The sequence below is a fragment of the Oreochromis aureus genome, linkage group 23 (genome assembly GCF_013358895.1).
Source record: "Oreochromis aureus strain Israel breed Guangdong linkage group 23, ZZ_aureus, whole genome shotgun sequence".
NCBI classification, from domain to species: Eukaryota; Metazoa; Chordata; class Actinopteri; order Cichliformes; family Cichlidae; genus Oreochromis; species Oreochromis aureus.
Window position 1 is genome coordinate 23,779,604 of NC_052963.1, and position 13,463 is coordinate 23,793,066.

At 43.0% G+C, this 13,463-nt stretch overlaps 8 non-coding genes across 8 annotated transcripts; all 8 read right to left on the reverse strand.

Moving 5' to 3' along the window:
- Window positions 1-281: 281 nt before the first annotated feature.
- On the reverse strand, window positions 282-355 carry trnai-aau. The gene has a single exon. It is a non-coding gene; the product is annotated as a tRNA-Ile (tRNA).
- Window positions 356-1,023: 668 nt separating this feature from the next.
- Window positions 1,024-1,096, reverse strand: trnar-ucg. Its single transcript has one exon. It is a non-coding gene; the product is annotated as a tRNA-Arg (tRNA).
- Window positions 1,097-2,737: 1,641 nt separating this feature from the next.
- trnar-ucg lies at window positions 2,738-2,811 on the reverse strand. Its single transcript has one exon. It is a non-coding gene; the product is annotated as a tRNA-Arg (tRNA).
- Window positions 2,812-3,153: 342 nt separating this feature from the next.
- Window positions 3,154-3,227, reverse strand: trnai-aau. The gene has a single exon. It is a non-coding gene; the product is annotated as a tRNA-Ile (tRNA).
- A 493-nt stretch (window positions 3,228-3,720) lies between these two features.
- Window positions 3,721-3,794, reverse strand: trnai-aau. The gene has a single exon. It is a non-coding gene; the product is annotated as a tRNA-Ile (tRNA).
- Window positions 3,795-4,461: 667 nt separating this feature from the next.
- On the reverse strand, window positions 4,462-4,534 carry trnar-ucg. The gene has a single exon. It is a non-coding gene; the product is annotated as a tRNA-Arg (tRNA).
- Window positions 4,535-4,877: 343 nt separating this feature from the next.
- On the reverse strand, window positions 4,878-4,951 carry trnai-aau. The gene has a single exon. It is a non-coding gene; the product is annotated as a tRNA-Ile (tRNA).
- A 1,225-nt stretch (window positions 4,952-6,176) lies between these two features.
- Window positions 6,177-6,249, reverse strand: trnar-ucg. The gene has a single exon. It is a non-coding gene; the product is annotated as a tRNA-Arg (tRNA).
- Window positions 6,250-13,463: the final 7,214 nt, after the last annotated feature.

Here is a 13,463-nt window from a genome sequence, read left to right on the forward strand (position 1 = left end):
TGATAGGTGAGGATATAAAGCAGCACTTTTGATGCAGTATGCTGTGTGAGACTTTTGAAATGAGTGATTTATCCAGAAAGTAGCTGGAAAAGTGATTTGGAGATACTAGCTAAGCATGTAATGTGTTTAGTAACGTGTCATGTGTCAGTGAATTTTGTGGTTTGCTGTCATTTGTAGTTGCGTACATCACTCACCTGGAAGCTGGCAGAGGTTTTTTTCTTGGATCCCACCAAACAAAATCCACAGTCTATCATGAGACAGCACCTTGAAGGCTGCTGGAATGGCCAGTATGGGGATTGAACCCATGACTTTGGCGTTATTAGCACCACGCTCTGACCAGCTGAGCTAACCGGCCTACAACGTATGCGTGAACCGACCCTTTTGTTGACTAATATACCAAAAAAGAGGGTGGAAGAACTGTTAAGCACACAAGAGAAATGTGTGTTTACAAGAAATTACTTCAAGCTGTACCAATGAAAGCCAACTCTTGGAAGCTCCCACTGATCAGAAGCCACCTATGCAGTTCAGCTGATGAACAGTGTGGCTGGAGAAACTAACAAAGTCATACTTTAGTAGACTAAAATATGAAAACAGTCGAAAGCACTGTTTCCTAATGAAAATGCTTCAAGAATAGTGGCATGGCTGTGTTTTGAACAAACTCCAACACATACCTTCAACGGGGAGTGAAACAGAGCACACTGGATCTTTTCCAGGTGGAGTTCCACCAACAGCATGCTTCCAAGTTGGGATTTTTTCACCCGTGTCGCTTGAGGTCATGGAACGTTATTGACTTTCTATGGTTGCTTCTAAGCCAAGATGACTCGAGCCTGGCACTGATAAGGCCAAGTTCATGGCTTCAGTCCCCAAGCTGGCCATTCGAGCCTCGTTTGAGAACTCGTAGAGTCTCTGTTGAAGGACATGAAATTGACAACAGCGTAGCAATTTTGGATGACATAAAGCATCCTAGGTTGGCCTGCCGTGAACAAACTGGGAAAGCGTCCCTGCTCCCCAAGGACTCACAAGCAACCACGAAGGGACTCGAACCCTCAATCTTCTGATCCGAAGTCAGACGCCTTCTCCGTTAGGCCACGTGGTCTGACAGATGCCCATACTTTTCACGAACGTTCGTTGGAGTCTGTTTGAGCCAACTGCTGGTGTTGGGTTGGTCAGGTGGCTGGTGGATATTGCTTGATTGTTGCTTGAAATAAGTGCATGTCACAGCATTTCTCCCATGTATCATGCTCTTACAAAACGTAGTCCTACCTGACACATGCACAGTGGATCCACCCACTGAGCCAGAGTATCATCTGCCAATGGAGGTCATAAAGCTTACATGGCCCGATCTGTCACCTGGAAGTTGGCAGAGGTTTTTTTCCTGGATCCCACCAAACAAAACCCACACTCTATCATGAGACAGCACCTTGGATGGCTGCTGGAATGGCCAGTATGGGGATTGAACCCATGACTTTGGCGTTATTAGCACCACGCCTGACCAGCTGAGCTAACCGCCTACAACTTGTGCCTAAACCAACCCTTTTTTTTTTGACTAATATACCAAAAAGAGGGTGGAAGAACTGTTAACACACAAGAGAAATGTGTGTGTACAAGAAATTACTTCAACATAGTGTGTAAAAAAAGTCCTCTGTTGACTTACAAAAATGCTTTAAGAAGAAATTTGCCACAAAACAATACCTGGTGTGCGTCTTCTAATGTTAGGGTTGATAGGTGAGGATATAAAGCAGCACTTTTGATGCAGTATGCTGTGTGAGACTTTGGAAATGAGTGATTTATCCAGAAAGTAGCTGGAAAAGTGATTTGGAGATACTAGCTAAGCATGTAATGTGTTTAGTAACGTGTCATGTGTCAGTGAATTTTGTGGTTTGCTGTCATTTGTAGTTGCGTACATCACTCACCTGGAAGCTGGCAGAGGTTTTTTTCTTGGATCCCACCAAACAAAATCCACAGTCTATCATGAGACAGCACCTTGAAGGCTGCTGGAATGGCCAGTATGGGGATTGAACCCATGACTTTGGCGTTATAGCACCACGCCTGACCAGCTGAGCTAACCGCCTACAACGTGAACGTGAACCGACCCTTTTGTTGACTAATATACCAAAAAGAGGGTGGAAGAACTGTTAAGCACACAAGAGAAATGTGTGTTTACAAGAAATTACTTCAAGCTGTACCAATGAAAGCCAACTCTTGAAGCTCCCACTGATCAGAAGCCACCTATGCAGTTCAGCTGATGAACAGTGTGGCTGGAGAAACTAACAAAGTCATACTTTAGTAGACTAAAATATGAAAACAGTCGAAAGCACTGTTTCCTAATGAAAATGCTTCAAGAATAGTGGCATGGCTGTGTTTTGAACAAACTCCAACACATACCTTCAACGGGGAGTGAAACAGAGCACACTGGATCTTTTCCAGGTGGAGTTCCACCAACAGCATGCTTCCAAGTTGGGATTTTTTCACCCGTGTCGCTTGAGGTCATGGAACGTTATTGACTTTCTATGGTTGCTTCTAAGCCAAGATGACTCGAGCCTGGCACTGATAAGGCCAAGTTCATGGCTTCAGTCCCCAAGCTGGCCATTCGAGCCTCGTTTGAGAACTCGTAGAGTCTCTGTTGAAGGACATGAAATTGACAACAGCGTAGCAATTTTGGATGACATAAAGCATCCTAGGTTGGCCTGCCGTGAACAAACTGGGAAAGCGTCCCTGCTCCCCAAGGACTCACAAGCAACCACGAAGGGACTCGAACCCTCAATCTTCTGATCCGAAGTCAGACGCCTTCTCCGTTAGGGCCACGTGGTCTGACAGATGCCCATACTTTTCACGAACGTTCGTTGGAGTCTGTTTGAGCCAACTGCTGGTGTTGGGTTGGTCAGGTGGCTGGTGGATATTGCTGATTGTTGCTTGAAATAAGTGCATGTCACAGCATTTCTCCCATGTATCATGCTCTTACAAAACGTAGTCCTACCTGACACATGCACAGTGGATCCACCCACTGAGCCAGAGTATCATCTGCCAATGGAGGTCATAAAGCTTACATGGCCCGATCTGTCACCTGGAAGTTGGCAGAGGTTTTTTTTCTTGGATCCCACCAAACAAAACCCACACTCTATCATGAGACAGCACCTTGGATGGCTGCTGGAATGGCCAGTATGGGGATTGAACCCATGACTTTGGCGTTATTAGCACCACGCTCTGACCAGCTGAGCTAACCGGCCTACAACTTGTGCCTAAACCAACCCTTTTTTTTTGACTAATATACCAAAAAAGAGGGTGGAAGAACTGTTAAGCACACAAGAGAAATGTGTGTGTACAAGAAATTACTTCAACATAGTGTGTAAAAAAAGTCCTCTGTTGACTTACAAAAATGCTTTAAGAAGAAATTTGCCACAAAACAATACCTGGTGTGCGTCTTCTAATGTTAGGGTTGATAGGTGAGGATATAAAGCAGCACTTTTTGATGCAGTATGCTGTGTGAGACTTTGGAAATGAGTGATTTATCCAGAAAGTAGCTGGAAAAGTGATTTGGAGATACTAGCTAAGCATGTAATGTGTTTAGTAACGTGTCATGTGTCAGTGAATTTTGTGGTTTGCTGTCATTTGTAGTTGCGTACATCACTCACCTGGAAGCTGGCAGAGGTTTTTTTCTTGGATCCCACCAAACAAAATCCACAGTCTATCATGAGACAGCACCTTGGAAGGCTGCTGGAATGGCCAGTATGGGGATTGAACCCATGACTTTGGCGTTATTAGCACCACGCTCTGACCAGCTGAGCTAACCGGCCTACAACGTGTCGCGTGAACCGACCCTTTGTTGACTAATATACCAAAAAGAGGGTGGAAGAACTGTTAAGCACACAAGAGAAATGTGTGTTTACAAGAAATTACTTCAAGCTGTACCAATGAAAGCCAACTCTTGGAAGCTCCCACTGATCAGAAGCCACCTATGCAGTTCAGCTGATGAACAGTGTGGCTGGAGAAACTAACAAAGTCATACTTTAGTAGACTAAAATATGAAAACAGTCGAAAGCACTGTTTCCTAATGAAAATGCTTCAAGAATAGTGGCATGGCTGTGTTTTGAACAAACTCCAACACATACCTTCAACGGGGAGTGAAACAGAGCACACTGGATCTTTTCCAGGTGGAGTTCCACCAACAGCATGCTTCCAAGTTGGGATTTTTTCACCCGTGTCGCTTGAGGTCATGGAACGTTATTGACTTTCTATGGTTGCTTCTAAGCCAAGATGACTCGAGCCTGGCACTGATAAGGCCAAGTTCATGGCTTCAGTCCCCAAGCTGGCCATTCGAGCCTCGTTTGAGAACTCGTAGAGTCTCTGTTGAAGGACATGAAATTGACAACAGCGTAGCAATTTTGGATGACATAAAGCATCCTAGGTTGGCCTGCCGTGAACAAACTGGGAAAGCGTCCCTGCTCCCCAAGGACTCACAAGCAACCACGAAGGGACTCGAACCCTCAATCTTCTGATCCGAAGTCAGACGCCTTCTCCGTTAGGCCACGTGGTCTGACAGATGCCCATACTTTTCACGAACGTTCGTTGGAGTCTGTTTGAGCCAACTGCTGGTGTTGGGTTGGTCAGGTGGCTGGTGGATATTGCTTGATTGTTGCTTGAAATAAGTGCATGTCACAGCATTTCTCCCATGTATCATGCTCTTACAAAACGTAGTCCTACCTGACACATGCACAGTGGATCCACCCACTGAGCCAGAGTATCATCTGCCAATGGAGGTCATAAAGCTTACATGGCCCGATCTGTCACCTGGAAGTTGGCAGAGGTTTTTTTTCTTGGATCCCACCAAACAAAATCCACACTCTATCATGAGACAGCACCTTGGATGGCTGCTGGAATGGCCAGTATGGGGATTGAACCCATGACTTTGGCGTTATTAGCACCACGCTCTGACCAGCTGAGCTAACCGGCCTACAACTTGTGCCTAAACCAACCCTTTTTTTTTTTGACTAATATACCAAAAAGAGGGTGGAAGAACTGTTAAGCACACAAGAGAAATGTGTGTACAAGAAATTACTTCAACATAGTGTGTAAAAAAAAGTCCTCTGTTGACTTACAAAAAATGCTTTAAGAAGAAATTTGCCACAAAACAATACCTGGTGTGCGTCTTCTAATGTTAGGGTTGATAGGTGAGGATATAAAGCAGCACTTTTTGATGCAGTATGCTGTGTGAGACTTTGAAATGAGTGATTTATCCAGAAAGTAGCTGGAAAAGTGATTTGGAGATACTAGCTAAGCATGTAATGTGTTTAGTAACGTGTCATGTGTCAGTGAATTTTGTGGTTTGCTGTCATTTGTAGTTGCGTACATCACTCACCTGGAAGCTGGCAGAGGTTTTTTCTTGGATCCCACCAAACAAAATCCACAGTCTATCATGAGACAGCACCTTGAAGGCTGCTGGAATGGCCAGTATGGGGATTGAACCCATGACTTTGGCGTTATTAGCACCACGCCTGACCAGCTGAGCTAACCGCCTACAACGATCGTGAACCGACCCTTTGTTGACTAATATACCAAAAAGAGGGTGGAAGAACTGTTAAGCACACAAGAGAAATGTGTGTTTACAAGAAATTACTTCAAGCTGTACCAATGAAAGCCAACTCTTGGAAGCTCCCACTGATCAGAAGCCACCTATGCAGTTCAGCTGATGAACAGTGTGGCTGGAGAAACTAACAAAGTCATACTTTAGTAGACTAAAATATGAAAACAGTCGAAAGCACTGTTTCCTAATGAAAATGCTTCAAGAATAGTGGCATGGCTGTGTTTTGAACAAACTCCAACACATACCTTCAACGGGAGTGAAACAGAGCACACTGGATCTTTTCCAGGTGGAGTTCCACCAACAGCATGCTTCCAAGTTGGGATTTTTTCACCCGTGTCGCTTGAGGTCATGGAACGTTATTGACTTTCTATGGTTGCTTCTAAGCCAAGATGACTCGAGCCTGGCACTGATAAGGCCAAGTTCATGGCTTCAGTCCCAAGCTGGCCATTCGAGCCTCGTTTGAGAACTCGTAGAGTCTCTGTTGAAGGACATGAAATTGACAACAGCGTAGCAATTTTGGATGACATAAAGCATCCTAGGTTGGCCTGCCGTGAACAAACTGGGAAAGCGTCCCTGCTCCCCAAGGACTCACAAGCAACCACGAAGGGACTCGAACCCTCAATCTTCTGATCCGAAGTCAGACGCCTTCTCCGTTAGGCCACGTGGTCTGACAGATGCCCATACTTTTCACGAACGCGTTCGTTGGAGTCTGTTTGAGCCAACTGCTGGTGTTGGGTTGGTCAGGTGGCTGGTGGATATTGCTTGATTGTTGCTTGAAATAAGTGCATGTCACAGCATTTCTCCCATGTATCATGCTCTTACAAAACGTAGTCCTACCTGACACATGCACAGTGGATCCACCCACTGAGCCAGAGTATCATCTGCCAATGGAGGTCATAAAGCTTACATGGCCCGATCTGTCACCTGGAAGTTGGCAGAGGTTTTTTTCTTGGATCCCACCAAACAAAACCCACACTCTATCATGAGACAGCACCTTGGATGGCTGCTGGAATGGCCAGTATGGGGATTGAACCCATGACTTTGGCGTTATTAGCACCACGCCTGACCAGCTGAGCTAACCGCCTACAACTTGTGCCTAAACCAACCCTTTTTTTTTTTTTGACTAATATACCAAAAAGAGGGTGGAAGAACTGTTAAGCACACAAGAGAAATGTGTGTGTACAAGAAATTACTTCAACATAGTGTGTAAAAAAAAGTCCTCTGTTGACTTACAAAAAATGCTTTAAGAAGAAATTTGCCACAAAACAATACCTGGTGTGCGTCTTCTAATGTTAGGGTTGATAGGTGAGGATATAAAGCAGCACTTTTGATGCAGTATGCTGTGTGAGACTTTGGAAATGAGTGATTTATCCAGAAAGTAGCTGGAAAAGTGATTTGGAGATACTAGCTAAGCATGTAATGTGTTTAGTAACGTGTCATGTGTCAGTGAATTTTGTGGTTTGCTGTCATTTGTAGTTGCGTACATCACTCACCTGGAAGCTGGCAGAGGTTTTTTTTCTTGGATCCCACCAAACAAAATCCACAGTCTATCATGAGACAGCACTTTGAAGGCTGCTGGAATGGCCAGTATGGGGATTGAACCCATGACTTTGGCGTTATTAGCACCACGCCTGACCAGCTGAGCTAACCGCCTACAACGATGCGTGAACCGACCCTTTTGTTGACTAATATACCAAAAAAAGAGGGTGGAAGAACTGTTAAGCACACAAGAGAAATGTGTGTTTACAAGAAATTACTTCAAGCTGTACCAATGAAAGCCAACTCTTGAAGCTCCCACTGATCAGAAGCCACCTATGCAGTTCAGCTGATGAACAGTGTGGCTGGAGAAACTAACAAAGTCATACTTTAGTAGACTAAAATATGAAAACAGTCGAAAGCACTGTTTCCTAATGAAAATGCTTCAAGAATAGTGGCATGGCTGTGTTTTGAACAAACTCCAACACATACCTTCAACGGGAGTGAAACAGAGCACACTGGATCTTTTCCAGGTGGAGTTCCACCAACAGCATGCTTCCAAGTTGGGATTTTTTCACCCGTGTCGCTTGAGGTCATGGAACGTTATTGACTTTCTATGGTTGCTTCTAAGCCAAGATGACTCGAGCCTGGCACTGATAAGGCCAAGTTCATGGCTTCAGTCCCCAAGCTGGCCATTCGAGCCTCGTTTGAGAACTCGTAGAGTCTCTGTTGAAGGACATGAAATTGACAACAGCGTAGCATATTTTGGATGACATCACAGCATCCTAGGTTGGCCCAATTCGTGAGCACTCAAACTGGGAAAGCGACCCTGCTCCCCAAGGACTCACAAGCAAGGCTTAGCTGACTCGAAACCTCAATCTTCTGATGCCATAGTCAGGCACGCCTTCTCCGTTAGGGCCACGTGGTCTGACAGATGCCCATAGTTTTCAAAACGTTCGTTGGATTTTTCTGTTTGAGCCAACTGCTGGTGTAAGGTTGGTCCGGTGGCTGGTGGATATTGCTTGATTGTTGCTTGAAATAAGTGCATGTCACAGCAGATTTCCCATGTATCATGCTCTTACAAAACGTAGGAGAGGCCACATGCACAGTGGATCCACCCACTGAGCCAGAGTATCATCTGCCAATGGAGGTCATAAAGTTTACATGGCCCGATCTGTCACCTGGAAGTTGGCAGAGGTTTTTTTTTGGATCACCAAACAAAACCCACACTCTATCATGAGAAAGCACCATGGATGGCTGCTTGAATGGCCAGTATGGGGATTGAACCCATGACTTTGGCGTTATTAGCACCACGCCTGACCAGCTTGCTAATATGCCTACAACTTGTGAACAAAACCCCTTTTTTTTTTGACTTATATACCAAAAAGAGGTGGAAGAACTGATCACACACTTCACTGTGTAAGAAGAAATTACTTCAACGGCGTGTGTAAAATAGTCCTCTGTTGACTTACGCATCAAAATGCTTTAAGAAGAAATCCTGCCACAAAACAATACCTGGCAGCGGTCTTCTACCTTTTGGTTGATAGGTGAGGATATAAAGCAGCACTTTTGATGCAGTATGCTGTGTGATAAACTTTGAAATGAGTAAATTGATCCAGAACCAAGCAAAAAAAGTGATTTGAGATACTAGCTAAGTGAATGTACTGTGTAATTGTGTAACGTGTAGCAGTGTGTCTGAAAAGTGAATTTTGTGGTTTGCTGTCCTCTTGCCGCTTAATGCTCACTGGTCACTATGGAAGCTGGCAGATATTTTTTTTCTTGGATCCCACCAAACAAAATCCAAAGTCTATCATGAGACAGCACCTTGGAAGGCCCTGAATGGCCAATATGGGGATTGAACCCATGACTTTGGCCCGTTATTAGCACCACGCACTGACCAGCTGAGCTAACAGAACCTACAACGATGTCGTGACACCCGACTCTTTTGTTCTAATATACCAAAAAAACCTTTGGAAGAAGGGATTACACATAAGAGAAATGGTGTGTTTACAAGAAATTTGTTCAAGTGTGTACCAATGAAAGCCAAGGATGGAAGCTCCCACTGCAAGGAAAGCCACCTATGCAGTTCAGCTGATGAACAGTGTGGCTGGAGAAAATAACAAAGTCATATGTGTGTTATCAAGAAGATAAAATATGAAAAGAACGAAAGCACTGTTTAATGAAAATGTTCAATTACTAAGAGTTGTTGGCTGTGTTTTGAACAAACTCCTGTCACACATACCTTCAACTGCCTTTAGGATTGCAAACAGAGGCACACTGGATCTTTTCCAGGTGGAGTTCCACCAACTGCATGCTTCAAGTTGGGATTTTTCCCTCATGGATGAGGTCATGGGACAGATTGACTTTCTATGGTTGCCTCCTAAGCCAAGATGACTCGAGCCTGGCACTGATAAGGCCAAGTTCAGCAGCTTGGGTCCCAAGCTGGCCATTCGAGCCTGCTCAGCCACCTCGAGAGTCTCTGTTGAGGAAATGAGATTGGGATGATGAGCTGCTAGACCAATCAGAGATGACATGAGGCATCCTAAGAGAGGCTGCCGAGAGCAAACTGGGAGAGGACGGACAGACCCAAGGACTCTAGAAAGCAGTTCCCAAATGAGTTATGTATTGAGAAAATTTATTTGATATATTTGTTACAGTTATACGTGTTGCTTAGTTTAAAGGTTTTATGTTATTAATACAGATTCAAACAAACCGTAATTGTCACTGAACTCAATTTGATTTACAGGCATTTGTTTGAACATAACACTAACTTTGAACAATATTACTTGGATATTTATTTGATAGCAATAAAGTAATAACAATTAAACAAGAATATTTCAAATACACAGTATGTAAAGATGCAAAAACCATGTATCATGTTGTTCACACAGGAACGTAGTGACCTACCTGCCACATGGACAGTGGATCCACCCACTGAGTAATAGATCACAGGAAGCCAATGGAGGTCATAAAGCTGCATGAGCAAGATCTGTCACCTGGATGAGTTGCAACTGAGACCTGCGGTTTGTTTTTTCTGGATCCCACCAAACAAAATCACACAGGGTGGTCTGAGACAGCAGCTTCAGGATGCTGCTGGAATGGCCTGTATGGGCATTGAACCCATCCACAGGGTTAGCACCAGCAGGGCTGGCTAACCGTGCCTACACACCACTAAACCATGTTTACAGAAATATGCAATATACAGGAGATGGTGGATGAAGAACTATTAAGCACATAAGACTTGTAACTGTGTAGCAGACATTAGTTTGATAAAGTGTGTAAAAAAGTCCTCTGTTGACTTAAAAAAAAACAAAGAAACAAAAATTTGCCACAAAACAATACAAAGATATTTAGTTTATTTAATTTATATGATTGATACATGTGAGGATATAAAGCAGCAATTTTTGATGCAGTATGCTGATGTGAGACTTTGGCCCTAAAATGAGTGATTTATCCAGAAAGTAGCTGGAATAACTTGATTTGGAGATAATAGCTGAAACATGTAATGTGTTTATTAGTGATATCATGTGTCAGTGCAACATTTTTGTAACAAGGTAGAAGCTGTCAGTTTTGGCAGACTTTTATATATCCTTTCACCTGGAAGTTGGCAGAGGTTTTTTTATTGATCCCACCAAACAAAATCCACAGAGTAATGAGACAGCACAAGAGGAAGGCTGACAGAATGGCAAATATATCAATTGAACCCATGACATTATAACCATTAGTTATAAAGATCCTGAACAACCAGTATATATAAAACCCTTAGTAAACCATGTTCACCAAGTCTATTTACCAACATACATAAAGATATTACACATATTACACGGAAACATTGGAAATCTTTTGCAGGCGAACATTTTTTGGCATACCAAAAAGAGGGTGGAAGAACAATTATCCAAGAGAAATTGTGTTTACAAGAAATTACTAAAGCTGTACCAATGAAAGCCAACCTTGATATGATTGTCACTGATGAAGCCACCTATGCAGTTCAGCTGATGAACAGTGTGGCTGGAGAAACTAACAAAGTCATACTTTAGTAAAATAAAATATGAAAACAGTCGGAGCAACTGTTTCTAATGTCCATTTTCAAGAATAGTGGCATGGCTGTGTTTTGAACAAACTCCAACACATACCTTCACGGGAGTGAAACAGAGCGGACTTGAAGGCCAGGTGGAGTCCACCAACCCATGCTTCCAAGTTGGGATTTTTTCATTGTTTGTTCAATAAGGTCATGGAACGTTATTGACTTTCTATGGTTGCTTCCAAGCCAAGATGACTCGAGCCTGGCACTGATAAGGACAAGTTCATGGCTTCAGTAGGTAGCTGGCCATTCGAGCCTCCCTGAATTGAGAACAGCCAGAGAGTCTCTGTTGAAGGACATGAAATTGACAACAGCAGCAATTTTGGATGACATAAAGCATCCTAGGTTGGCCTGCCGTGAACAAACTGGGAAAGCGCCCCTGCTCCCCAAGGACTCACAAGCAACCACGAAGGGACTCGAACCCTCAATCTTCTGATCCAAGTCAGACGCCTTCTCCGTTAGGCCACGTGGTCTGACAGATGCCCATACTTTTCACGAACGTTCGTTGGAGTCTGTTTGAGCCAACTGCTGGTGTTGGGTTGGTCAGGTGGCTGGTGGATATTGCTTGATTGTTGCTTGAAATAAGTGCATGTCACAGCATTTCTCCCATGTATCACGCTCTTACAAAACGTAGTCCTACCTGCCACATGCACAGTGGATCCACCCACTGAGCCAGAGTATCATCTGCCAATGGAGGTCATAAAGCTTACATGGCCCGATCTGTCACCTGTAAGTTGGCAGAGCTTTTTTTTTTGGATCCCACCAAACAAAAGCCACCGTCTAGCATCATTCAGCTGATAAGTAATGTGTATGTATCAACTAACAAAGTCAAACTTTAGTCGACTAAAACATGAATATATTTGAAAGTACTGTCTTTTCAAATCAAAGTTAAAATGCTCCAAGGATAATGGCATGGCTGTATTTTGAACAAACCTCAACACACACCTTCATCAGTTAGTGAAATAAAGGGCATGGGCTAGTTTCATTAAAGCACTAGTTTTTTGATTCACTTTCTATGGTTGCTTCAGAGGTAAGAGCTCAGTGTCTTATTGTAATTTATGACAATTCCTGGTTTTGTTTGCGAAGTAAAAAAGAAATAAAATCAAGACACAAGCCAAAAACCAAGTTAATGATTTATTATCTTATCAACTTTTTCTCTCATACAATGTTTTTCAGCTGATTTTTCAATAAATTCAGAGTCACATGTGCTTCAGCACCCCCAAAATGACTCAAAGCACCCCCAAAGATTTCTTACTTTTTTTGGACAATATTTGCTGTTTGTGTAACACACTACTAAAAATATAAAAAGCATACAGTACTTAATTGAGATGGAACATTTTAACAACAAAAGTATAGATAACCCTACCCCCCTCCCAAAATGGTTTGTTCCAGCCAGCCTCCCTCCTTCTCTGGCTCTGGCGCGTTGCTGCCAGAGTTATAGTGGCTGGGACCTGAGATACAGCAGAGCGGATGCATAAGTGCCTGGCTTAAAACAGGACATATTAGCTGCATTTAACCTTCAGTTACTCTTTATATAGTTAGGTAGGAGTCAGACCATGTTTCTTTTTAGCTGAAAAACACTACACCCAGCCAGGTAACCTGCTGTGTTGGAAACGTGTTTCCCGCCTATGTTTGCTACCCTGTCCTACTCTGTAGTAAATTCAGCGATATTTGACTGTCCTGTTGCTCCCATTGAAATTTATATAGCCTATTTAAAATCTAAAACTTAACATTATCCATAGCCTGCTGCTGTTACCACTGTCCTGTTTGAAATGTAATGAGAGAAACTGGTTATTTTATCATATGTGCATGTGTTGATATTGAACCCAAGGTGCTAACTAGCTAACTGACTGGATGTCCATTAACCTTATAGCTCCTGTTGTGTGTGTGTGTGTGTACAGAGAGACAGCCAGGTTCATAATGGATATATGAGGAATTTTTTTCCAAAACAGGAGCCACATTTAGGTAAAAGTGTAAAATCAAATGATCCCTCAATAAAGGATAATGTTGGATAAGTGTTTCAATATTTATATCTTTTATTAGATGTACATGTGCTTTGGTTATTTGCCCTTTGAAAGTACACTGAGAGAGGACTTTTTTTTGTTAGTGATCTTAATAATATTTTTTAAAAGTCTAATTGAATACAGTCTATTTGTGTGTGATTTTCAGTCCAAAGAGGGAGAGAGGAAAGTGGAGAACATGAGGAGAAAGTACAAGGTCAGGAAGAACCAGGTAAGAAAACAGACAGGGAATACTAACAGGCAAAACAGAAACTGTTAAACTGGCAAAGGAAACAAAAACAAACTAATTTTACTCATACAATCT